Source organism: Erinaceus europaeus, chromosome 5 (assembly GCF_950295315.1).
Source record: "Erinaceus europaeus chromosome 5, mEriEur2.1, whole genome shotgun sequence".
Taxonomy (NCBI): Eukaryota; Metazoa; Chordata; class Mammalia; order Eulipotyphla; family Erinaceidae; genus Erinaceus; species Erinaceus europaeus.
The window spans coordinates 128,661,810-128,680,000 of NC_080166.1; the positions used below are offsets into that span (position 1 = coordinate 128,661,810).

An 18,191-nucleotide genomic window follows, 5' to 3' on the forward strand; every position below is an offset into this window, starting at 1 on the left:
AATAATGTAGCAGATCTAGAGGTTGTCATTGGTGCCTTTCCTGGAGGGACTTGGAAGTAAAACCCCAGGCATCTGGCTAACCTGCGTGTGGCGACCCGTGGAACATGACTCTGAGAGTTAACTACTGACAGTGGTTATGCAAAAAAGAAGACAGAAGAGGAGGAGGAGGAAGAGGATGTTTTGTAGCATTTGTTTTTAGCATAAAGGTTTATAGCTGAATGGGAATCAGAATGGTCCATGGACAAGAATTTGAACTGAAAAAAAAAAAAAGATAGTGAACCATTATTCTAAATAACCCTGGGCTTTTAAAAGATTTAGGTACTTTTTTGTTTGTTTTTGCCACTGGGTTATCACTGGGGCTTGGTACACAACTTCACCAGTCCCTGTGGCCTTTATTTTCCCTTCATTTTTCTTTGATAGAAGATGAGACACAGAGAGAGAGGAGGGAGAGGAGCTAGGGAGGTAGTAAGATGGTTATGCAAAAGACTCTCATGTCAAAGGCTTTGAGGACCCAGGTCAATCCCCTGTGCCACAGTAGGCCAGAGTTGAGCAGTGTTCTGGACTCTATCTCTCTCTTCCTCTCTCTCTCCCTCTCTCCTCGATCATTAAAATAAATATTTTAAAAGAGAAGGAAAGACACTTGCATTAAGCTTCCCCCCTGTAGGTAGGAATCAGAGGCTGTAACCCACAGCCTTGCAAGTGATAATATGCATACCCTACCAGGTGCACCATCACTGGGTCTCGACTTAGCATTCAAATACCTTTGTACACTCCTTAATTTGAAAGATCTGTCACTTCCTCAGAACCACATTTCTCCTTTGTGAAATACTAAATGACAGATGGCAAGACTTGAAGTCATCTAATAGATCTCACAAAGTTCAACTTCTTCAGGTGACAGTCACACTAACTGCATAGAACAAGGATTAAAATGAAGAAATTTGAGTTAAAAAATTAAGAGAACATCAACACAAGACATCATTGCTCTGATAGTCACAAATGTAGAATGTTGACTGCACACAGAAGACCTTCATAAACCATATAGAGTATACACACGCACACACACACACACACACACACACACACACACACACACACACACACACACTGAATTAAAGGAAAGGCCTCACTATTCATTCTTTTACTCCAAACGCTTCTTGTGTGTCTATAGTAAGGCCAGACACTTTTCTCTGTCATTTAGACAGATCAGTAAAAGAATTCAAAGTCCATGACATATATATCCTAGTGTAGACAGAAGACACATCCCAGACTTCTGCTATAAGATCAGGAGGTGACTGCCGAAGCTTTGATAGCCAGCAGAGCTAGGGGCATCTCAGAAGAGTTCCAGGTGCTGCTATCTTGCACTGCACGGGCAATCTCTCTCTCTCTCTCTCTCTCTCTCTTGAGGTGATACTTGATGGGATGCCAGAGAGGTGGAATGAGGAAACTCTGTGTGAGCAAAGGCGAAGAGGATGGTAAGAAAGTGGAGTATTCAGTGCTGATGTTATTCGTAGCTGTGGGCTTGGATGAAATCCTCTAGAAAGAGGATGATGGAAGAGAGAGGAAACTCACAGGTCACTCCATCATCCAGAGGACCACTATTCACCTGGTTAGAAAACAAAGACGAAAGTTTTTTCCATCTACAGCAGAACAGGACTTTAAGGTTACTTGGGAATGCAGTGTAATATACATGCATAATGCATAATGAGAATACACATTGTCTTCCGAATAGTAATGAGTGTTTGAAATCATATAATGACTGCCATTTTTATCATTGCCAGAGTTATTTCTGGGGCTTGATGCCTGCACAAGGCAATTTGTTTGTTCCTGAAGGCCACCTCAACAGCCCCTTTTTTCTTTTATAGATAGATAGATAGATAGAGGATAAAGGGAGACAGCTGCAACACTGTCCCAACATTCATGTATCTTCTTCCCTGCAGGTGGGGGTTAGGGACTTGAACCCGGATCTTCCAGCATGGTAATGTACATGCTCTACCAAGTGCACCACTGTCCAGCCTCTGCCCCATTTTTTTTTTTTTTTAACATTCACTAGCATCATCGCTGGGGCTCGGCACAAATCCACCACTCTGAGGCTATTTATTTTCTTCTATATTATTGAACAGGACAAAAAGGAATTGAGGGGGAGAAAGATAAGAAGAAGGGAAGACAGACACCTGCAGACCTGCTTCACTGCTCCTGAAGCGCTCCCCATGCAGGTGGGGAGTAGGAGCTCGAACCTGGGTCCTTGTGCATGGTAACTGGGTGTGCTATCAACCAACTACCTTGGATATATATTTTTTTAATATTTATTTATCCCTTTTTGTTGCCCTTGTTGTTTTATTATTGTAGTTATTGTTGATGTTGTTGGATAGGACAGAGAGAAATGGAGAGAGGAGGGAAAGACAGACGGGGAGAGAAAGATAGACACCTGCAGACCTGTTTCACTGACTGTGAAGTGACTCCCCTGCAGGTGGGGAGCCGGGGGCTCGAACCGGGATCCTTACGCCGGTCCTTGTTCTTTGCACCACATGTGCTTAACCCACTGTGCTACCACCTGACTCCCACCTTGGATATTTTTTAAGTATTTATTTATTAACAAAATAAGGAACATCACTTATTTTTGTTAAAGCATCACTTTAGCATTTTTGATGCTGGGGATCAAACACAGAGCCTCACACTTGCAAGTCCTGTGCTCTAGCACTGCACATCTTCCCAGGGACCCAAATCTTTCATTTATTTATTTAGTTAGCTAGTTGTTTTTACCAGAGCATTTCTCAGCTCTGGATTATAATGGCACAAGGATCCTGCTTTGAGTCCCCAGTTCCCTACCTGCAGGGTGGTTGCTTCACAAGTGGTGAAGCAGGTCTGCAGGTATCTATCTTTCTCACCCCTTCTCTATATCCCCCTCCTCTCTCAATTTCTCTCTGTCCTATCCAACAACAATAACAAAATTGGGGAAAATGGCCCCCAAGAGCAGTGGATTCATAATGCTGGCACCAAGCCCCAGCAATAACCCTGCAGAGAGAGAGAGAGAGAGAGAGAGAGAGAGATTGTCCTTATTTTATTTTATTTTTTTGCACCCACCCCCAAAAGAGATAGTCTTATAATAGCCCTGACACTTGGATCTTTTATCTCTGTCACTTCAAATTCATCTGAATGGAATTCATCCCAGTGACCTAGAATGAAACAAGGTCATTCCACATGAAAAATGTTCTCAGTGTTTCAAAGTCTGTTCTTGTTCTATCAGTAGAGGTTTGAACTATGGGCTGGGATTCACCTTATTTATTATTTTTTTTTGTTTTTCCTCGTCTTGTTTCTATGTCATAGGTCAGAACATGTTGCATTTCTTCAACTTCTGAGCCAGATCTTGGAAGAAAGGTAAATATAGCCTGAATTTGTCCCCAGCAGCCATTGCTGAGGGGCTGGGTCCCTCTCTAGGTGCATCATGTCATTCTCTTTCAAAGTGTCTTCTTATCTTGACCTTTCTGAAATAGACAAGGCCTCATCACAGATGGGGTGAAGGTGGTGGTGACGGCCGAGGAAGCAGAATTCTCAGCAGAAAACCAGACAGGTCACTTTTGCTGTCACAGCAGGATAAGAGCACGCCTGTGTGAATTCAGGTTAATTGCTGCTAAAATTACACTGGACTTCTCCTCTCCTCTTGTTACTGTTACTGTCATAAGGGAAAAAAAAGTTCAGGAAATTATGCAATTAATGGCTTAATGAACAAAATGGCGGTCTGTCAGAAAGACCGTCTTAAGGGACTGGGGAGGTTGCTCTGTTGCAGAGTACAGACCTTGCATGCTTGGGGCCTATGGTGTGAATCTTGGCACCACATGAGAGCACCATCGGTGTACAGCAGTGCTGAGGGGTCACTCATCTCTGAATTAAATAAAACATTAAAGAGAAAAGAAAAAGTGGGGCCTGGGAGACTGCTCAGCTGCAAGATACATATTTGAGGCCCAGGGTTCATTCTTCTGTGAAACTTTTTTTTTTTTTTTTTATTGCCACCAGGGGCTCAGTACCTGCATGGCAAATCCACTGCTCCTGGTGACCATTTTTACCTTTCCCTCCACCCTTTTTTTATTTGATAGGACAGAGAGGTATTAAGAGGAAGGGGAGATTAAGAGGGAGAAAGAGAGAGAGATAGATCTGCAGTACTTGATTCAGCACTTTTGAAGCTTCTCCCCTGCAGGTTGGGACTGGGGTCCTTGAACTCAGGTCCTGTACATGGTAATGTGTGCACTCAACCAGGTGCATCACAGTCCAGCCCCGGTGACCCATTTCTTTATAAAATCAAGAAAATCGGGGGCCAGACAGTAACACATCGGGTTAAGCTCACATAGTGCGAAGTACAAGGATCAGCATAAGGATCCTGGTTCGAGCTCCCCACCTGCAGGGGGGTTGCTTCACAAGTGATGAAGCAGGTCTGCAGGTGTCTATTTTTCTCTCTCCCCTCTGTCTTCCCCCCTTTCTCAATTTCTCTCTGTCCTATCCAACAACAACAACAATAATAATAAGAGCAACAACAATGGGAAAAAAAAAGATGGCCACCAGGAGCAGTGGTTTTGTAGCACTGACACTGAGCATCAGCGGTAACCCTGGAGGCAAAAGAAAGAAAGAAATAAAAGAAAAGAAAAGAAAAGAAAGTTGCTCCATAACCAGATTGCAGCTGTGACCAGAAATGACCTTTCTGTTGGAAAACCTATCAATGCGTACACTTTATTGCAGAGTGTCTGGTCTCCACCAGGTACAAGTCCTCCTCCTGTGAGGCCCCCTCCTGCTTCCTTGAAGCCCCGGGCCCCTCCCTCTCCCATCCTCAGCTCAGGATATAGAACTCCGTTTTATCTTACTGACCTTGAAATTCAGGTCTATGTAGATTCCTAGTATCAAGTCAAATTGGTGTTTTTCTGCAATTAATCTATTTAATGTTAATGACCTTAAAAGATCAATGAAAAAGCATTGTCCTGGTAGAAAGACAGACGCACTGACACGTGGCAACATGGTCTGGCGCATGACCTCACTTGGACTGCTAGGTCTTTCCTCTCCTCACTTGACAAGCTCTAATAAAGCTTTTCACTGTTACTCAGTAGCGGCAATGGCATTAGCAACAGAATTGAGTTGCAAACAAGAAGCTGACACTGAGATTATGGAACATCGCCCTTTGATTTCAAGTTCAAGATCTTTACTCTTCTTGGTTGCATCAAGGTGGCCAGAGCAACAAAAGGCAGCTTGAAATGAATTTGACTAGTTGACCCGCCCAGTCATTCACAGGGCCTCAGGGGAATTTCCTTTATTCCACAAAGGGAGAAAATGTAACACAACTCACCTGGACTCTTCCCCACAGTAGCATATGATAGAAAAAAAAAATAGACTAGAAGGTAGGAGGGGAGATACTTTTAGATTTCTAAAGGCTAGAGGAGCATAATCAAACACACTTAGGAAACTTCCCTGGACGGTGGATCAGACAACATAGACACCTGCACTACCCAGCACACCTGGGTTCACCTGCTAAAGGTGCAGGCAGCCACAGCGGCCAAGGCCTATGGAAACAGCACTTCTGTAGGGAGGGGTCCCAACACCGGCACTGCTCAGATGTAGACTGCTCAGACCAAGGGAGAAAATGGGAGGATTGTTTACTCTAGTAAACACTCCACCAAGTTGAGAACTATAATACAAAATCCAAGAATCATGCCTTTGGCTCTGAGGTCCCAGGTTCAATCTCCAGCACCACCATAAGCCAGAGCTGAGCAGTGCTCTGGCAAACAAACAAAAAACAAAACAACCAAACAAACAATGCAAAGCAAAGCAAACAACTTTGGAAGTTTCTTTCTCTTCCTTTTTTTAAATGTTTTTTAATATTTATTTATCCCCTTTTGTTGCCCTTGTTTTATTGTTGTAGTTATTATTATTGTTGTTATTGATGTCGTCATTGTAGTTGGATAGGACAGAGAGAAATGGAGAGAGGAGGGGAAGACAGAGATGGGGAGAGAAAGACAGACACCTGCAGACCTGCTTCACCACCTGTGAAGTGACTCCCCTGCAGGTGGGGAGCTGGGGGCTCGATTCTTTCCTTTTCTAAGGGTTAACATAACCACAGAGATTTAGAAAGTGGTCAAAGGGCCAGGTGGTGGCCCACTTGGTTAAGTGCTCACATTATAGTGCGCAAGGATCCAGGTTCAAACCCCCAGTCCCCACCTACAGGGCAAAAGCTTCATGAGTGGTGAAGCAGAGCTGCAGGTTTCCCTCTGTCTCTCTCCCTATCTTCCCCCTCCTCTCAATTTCTCTGTCTCTATCCAATAAATAAAAAGTGGTCACATCTATCAGGTGTTCTTGCAGCCACTGACCAGATGTTGGGACCAGCATCTGATCATCCTGTCACAGCCCTGAAGCCTTGCTCCTGGGAGGGAGTGGCCTGGGGGCCTCATGAGGTGTACAGCAAGGCCCAACCTGCTTATCTTAACACTGAAATGTAACGGGGTGTCCAGGCTGGAACAAAGCTGTCAAAACCAAAAGTTGCTCAGAGGAACCACTAGCCTCTTCTCCTTCCTCCAGGTCTGCAGCTTTTCGGCAGCACCCCGAACTGGGGGAGGCCAATGTGGGGTTTGCAAGAACCAGAAATTCCCTTTCTTTCAGCCCCCTGCACCCATCACCTACCTTTTCTTTCTCTCTTTCTTTTTTCTTTCTTTCCTTCTTTCTTTCTTGATAGAGACAGAAATTGAGAGGGGAGAAGAGAAAGGGATTAAGAAGAGATACCTTCAGCACTGCTTCACCACTTGTGAAGCTCCCCTCTGCAGGTAGGGACTGGAGGCTTGAGCCCAGGTCCTTGCGCATGGTAATGTGTGCGCTCTACCAGGTGTGCCACATCCTGGCCCCCACCCTCCTAATTTCTATGCATATGAATTTGATCACCTTGGGCCCTTCATGTAAGAGGAATCATGCAGTGTCGATCTTTTAATTTAATTTATAATTTATTTATTATTATTTTACTTTTTTTTTTTAACCAGAACACTGCTCAACTCTGGTTGATGGTGGTATGGGGGGTTGAATGTGGGGCGTTGGAATCTCAGGCATGAGTGTCTTTTTGCATAAACATTATGCTATCTCTCCTCACTAACTGATAATTTTTCCCTTTTTAATTGAGGAAGTTAATGCTTTACAGTGCAGTCACTGGCATATGTATAAAATTTCTTTATGTAATATGCACCCAAAATAATTTATACATCTTAATGCAGGCTAGGAGACTAAACTAATGTTCTCGCTGGTCCTGTTTTTTTTTTTTATCTTATATCCTTAGAGGGAGAGCAAGTCTTTACCTACACAAGGAAACGGAAACACTACTAACACGTGTCTAAGGTACGGGCTGCCTAATGATTCGAATGATTCCTGGAGAGGGAGAGTTGCTGGAGTACTAGGAGCCAGTGAGAAATGCAAAACGAGGGGTTCCACTAGGGGGCGGTCGAGGACAGGCGTTAAGGACCCTGTCAGGGAGGCTGGGTTCTCTCAGCACAGGTGAGCAGAGGTGAGCCACAAGCTCTCTGAGCTGTCACGCACAGAAAGCAGAGAGGACTGCGCGGTGCAGAGAGGCGCTTTGCCTTGTCCTATCCCTGCCGCCAGCTCACCATTTACTCTGGCCGCGGTCCCCTCTGCTAGATCATGACGCAGTCACGGGGCAGCTAGGTTGGGAAGGCGCATCGTGCACGTGGAGAGCTGGGGGCGGGGTGGCTGGGCACGGAGCAAAGGGGGACGAGCACAGGCTGGGAAGGGCGGCTCACCCGGGTGAGCTGGGGAATGAGTCACCGGCAGTTCCAGACACCTCGGGCTGGGGGGCTGCCCCCTCACTTCCTCCAGGTTTCATCTGTGCTCAGTTCCTTTTTCAAAAGTTTAATCGTTTCCATTTCAAAAATAAGTTAAGGTGACTGGGAAGGTGGTTCAGAGGGTGGGGTGTATTCTTTTAATTGAAATATATATTTTTTATTATGTATTGCACCAGAGTTGAGGACTCTGGTGGTGGCAGTGTGTGTGTGTGTGGGGGGGGGGTCAGGTCCTGGAGCATGATGGTGGAGGAGGACCTAGGCTGGGGGTGAGAGTCTTATACAAAAAAAAACTGAGAAATTTGACACGTGTACCAACCACTGTGTTTACTGTCAATTGTAAACCACTAGTCCCCTAATAAAAAAATAAAAAATATATTTCATTTATTTATTGGATAGAGAAATAAATTGAGAAGGGAGGAGGGGATAAAGAGGGAGCAATGCTGCTTCACTGCTTGTGAAGTTTTCTCCCTGTAAGTGGGGACCAAGGCTTTGAACCTGGGTTCTTGCACACCACCACCTGGCCCCTAGGAAAGGTGTACTCCTTGCCTGCAGGGGACCCAGGTTGGCTCCCACAGTGCATGCACGACTAGGTAGCATGTGAGTCTCTCTGAGTTAATAAACACACCATTAAAAGATAAAATAAATAGCCCACTTGGATACTGCATTGCTTTGTCATGTGGGGGACCCAGGTCCCACTTGGGCCCCACTGCACTGACGGAAGCTTTGATGCTGGTGCACCTGCCTCTCCTCTCTCTTTCCATCTCTCTCTCTCTCTCTCTCTCTGCCTTTCTGTTTCTATCTTAAAAAAAAAAAAGATAAAATAAAACTGTGGAAAGAACTGAAGTGTGGTCTCCTCTCCTCTCCTGGATCAACTAGGAATACCAAAAGAGACCACCCAGGACCGAAACAAGACAGGACTAGAATGACCACAGGAACCCAGTAAATCACCCGTGAGTAGAAACACGTGTGGCTGGTGACAGAGAGGAGAGAGGGGCCTAGGGAGAGATTAAGTGACTGCTAACAGTTCAGCAGTTTATCAGTTGAGATACCACCTCCAGTCTGCTCCACCAACAAGGGGACAGCTAAAGGGAGGAGAGGACTCCCCAGAGACTCACCAAGTGCAACTCTGAGTCTCCATTGCTACTACCCTCAGAATCTGGAGCAGCAACAGGGAGGGACACCAGGGGACAGAGATCTAACCGGGAAACTCAGGAGAAGATCTATGGCATAGCTGAGGGGCTGTGAAAGTCTCTTTGCATAACCACTGGATTATCTCTGCCACACCCTGCTTTATCTCTTAGTCAGGAGTCAATTCTTCTTCTAGCGTTTGCCCTTCTTCCGTAGCCAGTCAACAGCGTCAGGTTGAGCCTGATGTCAAGTTTCGAGACCTCCTTTGAATCTGGAGAGGTGGCAGTCATTGACTATGTGGGTCATAGTCTGTCTGTAGCCGCAGGGGCAGTTCGGGTCATCTCTGGCTCCCCAGCAATGGAACATAGCGGCGCACCGGCCATGGCCTGTTCGATAGCGATGGAAGAAGGCCCAATCATAACATGCTAGGTCAAAGCTGGGTGGACGCTTGCAGGGGTCTGTGATGAGGTGTTTGTTCTTTACCTCAGCTGACTGCCAGCTCTGTTTCCAAGAGTCTGGAACAGAGAAGTTCAGTGTAGGCGTAGGGGACCAGATTGGGTGACGAGACGTCAAGCGTTGGACAGGGTGGGCGAAGATATCCGCGTATATTGGCAGGTCCGGTCGAGCGTAGACGTGGGAAATGAACTTAGATGATGCCGCATCCCGACGAATATCTGGCGGGGCGATGTTGCTAAGAACTGGCAGCCATGGAACCGGGGTGGAACGGATGGTTCCAGAAATGATCCTCATGGAGGAATATAATTTGGAATCGACCAAGTGGACATGGGGGCTACGGAACCATACTGGGGCACAGTATTCTGCAGTGGAATAGCATAATGCCAGAGATGATGATCGTAGTGTGGAAGCGCTCAGGCCCCATGAGGAGCTGGCCAGTCTTGCAATGATGTGATTCCTCGCGCCCACCTTTGCTGCAGTTTTTATGAGATGTTCGTGAAATGACAGAGTGCGATCGAGAGTAACGCCAAGATAGACTGGCTGGGCTTCATGCCGGATTCTCGTATCGCCAAGCTGCACATTAAGCTCACGCGAGGCTGAGGTATGGTGTAGATGGAAAACAGATGATACTGTTTTTGCAGTGCTGGGGATTAGTCGCCATTTTTTACAGTAATCAGATATCAGAGACATGTCTTTCGTGAGTGTTTCCTCAAGGATGTCGAACCTGGATGCCTGAGTTGCACAGCAGATGTCATCGGCGTAGATGAACTTCCTTGAAGAAGTTTCTGGGAGGTCATTGATGTAAATATTAAATAGCGTGGGAGCCAGAACAGAGCCCTGGGGGAGGCCACTTGAGACAAGTCTCCATCTGCTAGACTTGTCACCCAGATGCACCCGGAATCTTCTGTTTTGGAGAAGAAACGATATAGTGTTGGCCACCCATGGAGGCAGGCATCTTGAGATCTTGACTAGGAGACCACGGTGCCAGACCGTGTCATAGGCTGCCGTGAGATCAACAAAGACAGCACCCATCTTTAAATTCTTCTGGAATCCATTTTCAATGTAAGTTGAGAGGGCCAGGGCTTGTTCACAGGCAGATCTTCCTGGACGGAAACCAGCTTGGGCGGGTGATAGGAATTTCTCTGTAAGATGAGAAATACGTGACAGAAGCAGCCTCTCAAGGAGTTTGTAACACAGAGAGAGGAGAGAAATTGGTCTATAGCTGGCGGCCAGTGTTGGGTCTTTCTTTGGTTTCAAAACCGCTATAATCTTCGCACGACGCCAAACTTTGGGCATAGACTCAGATTCCAAGATGTGGGACAGGAATTGAAGCGAGCCACTTCTTTGCCGCGGGACCCAGGTTAAGAATGAGTTCTGGGGTGATGTTATCATAGCCAGCAGCTGTTCCCGGTTTAACCCTCTTCAAAGCATCTTCCAGTTCAGACAGTGTAAAGGGAGAGAGTTTTGGAGATGGACAAGATAACCGGAAGTGGGATGACCACTCATGGGAAATTTCTCTTTTCCAGACTGGGTCGATCTTAGCACGTCCAACTTGAGTTAGGTGACTGGCCACTGAGTTTGGAGATACGGGAGGATGGGAGACGGGAGGGGGTTGGCTACCGGCACCCAGTCTGTGAAGAAGCTTCCAGGCCTTCCTACTTGAGTGGGTGAAGTTCAGACTTTCCGTGAGTTGTTGCCAGCGGGCTTGGCATGCTGCATCCAGGGAGGCAATGAGATGGTCAGCCACATCTTGGTCGCCCGACTCATCATACTGCTTTAGTAGTTGCTCGCATTCAGCATCAAGACAAGGCATATAGTTAGCACGTCTCCCACGGGGAATGGCTTGGGAAGCTGCTTTGAAGATGGCTTGGCGGAAGCGCCTGTAGGAATCTTCAGAGGGGATAGAGTTAATTGGAATTGCAGGAATAGATTTGTTGGTAAGATCACTGAACAGACGCCAGTTTGCTTTCCGAAAGTTCCATCTTAGTTTCTCCAAGCACAGAATCAGTGGGAGCTGGAGACCAATGTGGATGATAGCTGGGCGGTGATGACTGTGCGGGAAGATCTTGAGAACTTGTCTCGTAGCGGGAAAGGCTTGGCCGTTGACTGTGCTAATCCAGCACAGGTCGGATGACGAGTCTTTATTCCGTCTAGCACTGTGAAAAGAGCCTGGTTGTTTGGGATCGTATAATGGGGAGAGGTCATTCGCTGAAGCCCAGTCGGCTAAGATAGAGCCGTCAGCACGAGTGGAGGAATATCCCCAGTCTTGGTGATGACTATTAAAGTCTCCAACGTAAACGGCTGGGTGATTCGGGTTAGGCAGGACCTCATTATCCCATGAGGCACTGGGAGGCTTATATACGTTGACGAGCTGAATAGTTCCAATAGTAATGGAGTCGTAGAAGGTTGAAGAGGCCTTATGGTAAACGTCCGCAAGACACGATTTGGCGTAGATGGCTCGGCCATGTTTAGGATGGAGATTATAGCATATTAAATCGAATCCACTGATGGTGAATCGAGCAGCTTCATCGACTGCTATATGTGTTTCTTGTAGGCAGATAACATCTGCCTGATGCTGTATCGCCAATTGACCAATAAGAATGCGTTTGGCAAAGGACAGCCCCTCAACATTAAGTTGGAGGTCTCGAAGAGCAGGACCAACAGCTTGAAAGCTGTCAGGAGCTGCTTGTTGCTGGCTTTGAAAGTGACTGAGATCCATGTGGATCTAGTCGGCTAGGAAGGATCGTCAGTTTCCCCAATGAATGGGTACTCACGAGATGCACCACAGGAAGGTCGATCCAATGCAACCCAGGAGTCAGTGATTAAGCTAAGAAGCCTACTGATAGTTTAAAAGCCTTCAGGCTCCCATAGCCTACAGGGAAGAACTGAAGTGTGGCAAACATACATAATACAACATCCACCATCTTGTTATATATTTTGGGGGAGCAGGGGGTTGAACCAAGGGATGGCTGCGTGTGAGGGATGCACTGTACCCCTGGCCTCCAGCCCTGACGCCGTCATTTCTATGTGTGCACTTCTGTGGCGCTAAATGCATTCGCAGTACTGGGCAGCCACCACCATCAATCATGTACAAGGCCTTGTGTCTCTCACAAGATGGAAACTCTCTCTCTCCAATGAGCCAACAGCCCCCATTTCTCCTTTCCCAGTCCTTCTACCCAATCTCCTACCAACCGCATCTATGAACTTGATAATTTTGGGTCCTGCATGGAAGAGGAGTCATGTAGTATAGGGGGAAAAATTGTATTGTTGTTACTCTTTCTTTTCTTTTCTTTCTTCTTCTTCTTCTTCTTTTTTTTTTACTAGAGCACTACTCAGCTCTGACTTACGGTGGTGTGGAGGACTGAACCTGGGGCTTTGGAGCCTCAGGCATGAGAGTCTCTTTGCATAACCATTATGCTATCCACCCCACCCATATAGGAAATTTAAAAAACACATTTTATTTACTGGGTACAAAGAATAATCAAGAGGGAATGGGGAGAGAGGGAGGAAGGGAGAGAGAGAGAGACAGAGAGAGAGAGAGATGGATTGAGACTTGCAGCAGTGCTTCACTGCTTGCAAAGCTTCTCCTCTGCAGGTGGAGGCCAGGGACTTAAACTTGGGTCCTTGCACATTGTTATGCAAGCACTCAACTGGCTGCACAATCATCTGGCCCCTGGTCTTTTCAAAATATATATTTTATTTGCTTATTTTAATGAGAGAGAGAGACACCAAAGCACTGCTCAGCTTTGGCTTATGGTGGTGCTGGGGTTGAACCTGGGGCCTCAGAGCCTCAGGTATGAAAGTCTTTTTTGCAGAATTATCATGCTATCTCCTTAACCCTAGGTTCTTTCATTTATAAATGTTTAATACAGTTTGGGGGAATAAACCAAGGGTCTTGTGCATGTACCATGCTGCCAAGTAGACTCACTTGTTCAATTTTTTTATTCTACATTAAGAGAGAGACAGGAAGACAGTAAAGCACTGCTTCACCATCCATGGGGTTACCTTTGGTGCTGCCCATGGTGCTCCCATGTAGTACTGGGGCTCAAACCCAAGACCTTGGGGTCAGGCGTAGCACAGCAGGTTAAGCGCACCTGGCGCAAAGTACAAGGACCAACGTAATGATCCTGTTTTGAGCCCCCAGCTCCCCATTTGCAGGGGGGTCGCTTCACAGGTGGTGAAGCAGGTCTGCAGGTGTCTGTCTTTCTTTCCCCCTCTGTCTTTCCCTCCTCTCTCCATTTCTCTCTGTCCTATCCAACAATGATGACATCAATAACAACAATTACTACAACAGTAAAACAATAAGGGCAACAAAAGGGGGGGAAGCAAAATAAAAAAAAAAGCCCAAGACCTCACAGTAAGGCATGCACTCTACTCACTGAGCCAAGTATTGTCTTTCTTTCTTTATTTTATTTTATTTTTTGTCAGAAACAGAGAAGGCAGAGAGAGAAAAAAAAAAAAGAAAGAGACTAAAGCGCCAGAGCTTCTTTTCATGCAGTGGGTCAAAGACATGACAAAGCAGTGTGCTGTCCAAGTGAGCTATTTAGTCAGCCCGATTGGTCTTCTTTTTGTGTCTGGTTTACTTCACTGAGCATGTTTTCAAGACGTGACATGTGTCTCAAAGTCCTTTCTTTCTTGCTTTTTGTCTTTTAATAGCATGTGTCATTCTGCCTTTTTAAAAAATCTTTATTTATTGGATAGACAGACAGGAATTGAGAGGCTATGGGAAGATGCAGAGGGAGAGAGACAGAGAGACACCTGCAGTCCTGCTTCACCACTTGTATAGATTCCCCCATGCAGGTGGGGACCAGGGGCTTGAACTTGGATTCTTGAACGCTGTAACATGTGCGCTCAACCAAGTATGTCACCACCCAGCCTCAAGTTCTTCCCTTCCAAGACTGAGTAATATCCCACTGTATTTATACACCATACTTTGTTGACCTACTCACACATGGGTGATCACATGGGTGATCCTTGTTTAGTCCCTTTTGAACTAGTTAGTTACTTTAACTAACTAGTTAAAAGTTACTTTCTGATGGAACTTTAAGCCTCTTTCTGATCAGTTACTTTCTGATGGAACTTTAAGCCTCTGAGAGAGCCAGGAACTGCTTGGAATGAGAAGAAACCTCCAACATGACTAGGGGCTAGGGAGAAACAACAGCCAACTTTGTGCTGACTCCACTGTTCCTTTTTTTTTGCCTCCAGGGTTATTGCTGGGGCTCAGTGCTGCACTAGGAAAGAATCCACTGCTCCTGTTGCCCTTGTTGTTGTCATCATTATTGTTATTGTTGCCATTGATGTTGTTATTGTTGGATAGGACAAGAGAGAAATGGAGAGAGGAGGGGAAGACAGAGAGGGGGAGAGAAAGACAGACACCTGCAGACCTGCTTCACCGCCTGTGAAGCGACTCCCCTGCAGGTGGGGACAGGGGCTTGAACCCGGAATCTTATGCCAGGTCTTTGCGCTTCGCGTCATGTGTACTAAGCCCAGTGTGCTACCACCTGACCTCCACTGATCCAGTTCCTAGACATCCCTCGTACAGTCAAGAGGTGACATTCCCACAACAAGCACAGCCTCTCAGTTCCACACCCAGCTTTCTCTCCTTGGCTTTCTAATGCTGGTCTCAGAGCCTGTGATCCCCACATCAGACACCCCAACTAGGGGGTGCTGCAGGCAGACTGCAGGCCTGGAGGAAGAGGGAGGGACTTAAGGCTTCCTTTCTGCTTGAGCTTCCTCTGAGCAACACCCCAGCTGGGCACCTTCCTGTCATAGTAGCTGAATGCAATTTCCAGCTCTTCCAGTATTCACAGCTCTCTCCTCCCCAAGCTGGTTGGCACCCACTCTTCAGGGTCTGAGTGCCTGCACCCTGGGTCCACTCCTCTAGGACTTAAGGTCTTTATTATTGTTGTTGTGAGAGAGGAGAAGAAAAATAACAAAGTGGGAGTTGGGCGGTAGCACAGCGGGTTAAGCGCACATAGTGCAAAGCGCAAGGACCAGAGGAAGGAGTCTGGTTCGAGCCCCCAGCTCTCTGCCTGCAGGGGAGTCACTTCACAGGTGGTGAAGCAGGTCTGCAGGTGTCTATCTCCCCTTCTCTGTCTTCCTCTCCTCTCTCCATTTCTCTCTGTCCTATCCAACAACAACTACAATAAAACAACAAAGGCAACAAAAGGGAATAAGTAAATAAATATTAAAAAAATAAAAATAGCAAAGTTACACTGTTTTATTTATTGTCACTTTGTCATGCATGAGGACCTTGGTTCAAGCTCCTGGCCATAGCATGGAAGCGCCTGTAGAGGGGAGGCTTCACACATGGCAGAGAAATGTTGTGGTGCCTCTCCTTTTCTGTCTGTCTTCCTCTGTAAAGACAGGGAAGACAGAGATAGAGGAAGCGAGAGGGAGAGATAGAGAGAGACTCTTCTAGAAATGGTAGACTCATGTAGGGAAAAAAAATCCCTAGGAGAATAACATAGGAATTACATCTCCTTTGTCTCACCTCAGATGGAACTTCAAGCATCATTTTAAGTGAGACTGGCCAGAGGGGGAAGGGTGGATGCCAGACGATCTCACTCACAGACGGGACTTAGGAAACAAGCAGGCAAAGGCAGAACACAGGGAGGAGCCTGGGCGAGATGTGGTCCAAGGATGTGGGGGGTGATGTAGAGAGGACATCAGAGACCTGGTGCACAATGGTAGAGGGGCTCTGAGCTGGTGGTGGGATTTGTGTGCAGGCGCCTGACTTGGAAGGAGAACTGACACCCATGTGACAATGTCCTATAAATGGCTACTTCCCTGACGAACAAAAAAAGCCAGACAGCATAATTCTTCATCTATATAGCTATATATCTATGTTGTTTTAAGTACACAATACTATGGTACTCACAAGAAATCGGGGGGGGGGGGAGAGGCTTACAGCACTGCTCCCCTGGACATGAAGCTCCCCCATGCAGGTGGGGACCAGGTGCTCGAACCCAGGTTCATGCACATAGTGACATGTGTGCTGTGCCACCATCTGGCCCTGGAATTGTTTTATTAGAGAAAGTTCCTTTAAAAAAAAAAGTTCATTATTTAACATGACATGTGATATTGGGGATCTAACTCACATTACAGTGTGCAAAGACCCAGATTCAAGCCTCTGGTCCTCACCTGCAGGGTGAGAGCTTCACAAGTGGTGAAGCAGGGCTGCAGGTGAATCTCTGTCTCTCTTCCTTTCTGTCTCCCCTACCCTCTCAATTTCTGATTGTCTCCATCTAATAAATAAATAAAGATAATAAAAAAAGGAATTTTAGGGGAGTCGGGTGGTAGCGTAGTGGGTTAACTGCAAGTGGCGTGAAGCGCAAGGACCAGAGTAAGGATCCCGGTTTGAGCCCCTGGATCCCCACCTGCAGTGGACTCCCTTCACAGGCGGTGAAGCAGGTCTGCAGGTGTCTATCTTTCTCTTTCCTTCTCTGTCTTCCCCTCCTCTCTCCATTTCTCTCTGTCCTATTCAACAACGACGACAAGAATAGCTACAACAGTAAAAAAAAAAAAAGGGCAACAAAAGGGAATAAATAAATAAATAAATAAAAAGGAATTTTAAAACGCAAAACTGAAAAGGATTAGAAAAAAGAATACAGGGGCTGGGTCATGGCGCACCTGGTTGAGCACATGTCACCACACACAAGGATGTGGTTTCAGGCCTCCCCACCTGCAAGAGGAAGGCTTCATGAGTGCTGAAGCAGTGCTGCAAGTGTCTCTGTCTCTCTCCCTCTCTGTATCTTCCTTCCTCTTGATTTCTGGCTGTCTCTATCAAATAAAGATAATACTTTTTTAAAAAAAAAAAAGAATACAAGTTATCAAAGAATTTAAAAAATACAGAAATAGTCGATCTGAAAATAAGAAGGGATGTTTAAATGTACTTCAGAGACAAACAGAAAAAGCAGTCCCCTCCTGAATGAGGTCTAGACATCCGGTGGCTAGTGAGTGGCTCAGGCCTGGATGAGGGAACTATACAGAGCAGCTGCAAGGGGTAGGGGTGGGAAACAGAGACAGCAGCACCAGAGGCAGGAGCACAAAGGCGGTGGCTTGTTAAGGAATCCTCAGCCAGAGGGACACATGGCCAGAAGGACTCTCCAAGGCCGGTGTCAGGATTCTACCCCGGCTGTGGGTGCTCCTTACTCCTTGGAGCCAGAGTCCTCCCACAGGGTCCACGTGAGCCCCTTCTGTTCACCCAGCATGTTCACACGTGGTAAAGCCTCCTTAGCCTCATCACGAAGTCAGCCTGCTGTCTCCTCTGCAGGAGACAGCCCAGTTTGTTCGAGCAGAAAGCTGAGAACCCAGAGGCCACAGCTTCAGTCTACAGCAACACCTCATGCTGGAGCTGAGCAGTGCTGCACCTCTCTCTCTCCCTCCATAATACACCTTTTAAAAAGTAATTATAACAAAAAAGAAAACCAAGCTTGCTGTTCCTTTGTATCTTTTTGTGCACTGACGAGGCACTCATTTCCCTTAGAAAGAAATCCTCCAGGTGTGAGGGTATAAACAGCTGTGCGCAGAGCACTTGCCGCACTGACACTCAGCTCCCATCTCTGTGCACATGTGACAGCACTGGCACAGCACAGAGGAGAACCTGAATGCTCTGGCCTATGAAGACTTAGCAGTAGGCTTCCTGGGACTGTGCTAGATCTTAATTTATCTTGTCCATTCCTAAAGCGGGGCTGGGAGAGTAGGGAGAGGGAGGGATGTGGGCTGATTTGAAATGTATGTGAGATGTGGCTCATCAAGTATGCAACACCGGCAGACATGGAGGCAGCTGCT

General features: G+C 46.5%; 1 long non-coding RNA gene across 1 annotated transcript in view; it reads right to left on the minus strand.

Annotated features, from left to right (window-relative positions):
* LOC132538735 (uncharacterized) overlaps window positions 1–18,191 on the minus strand; it is a 30,355-nt gene that overhangs the window by 10,928 nt on the left and 1,236 nt on the right. The gene's annotated exons all lie outside the window — the stretch shown is intronic.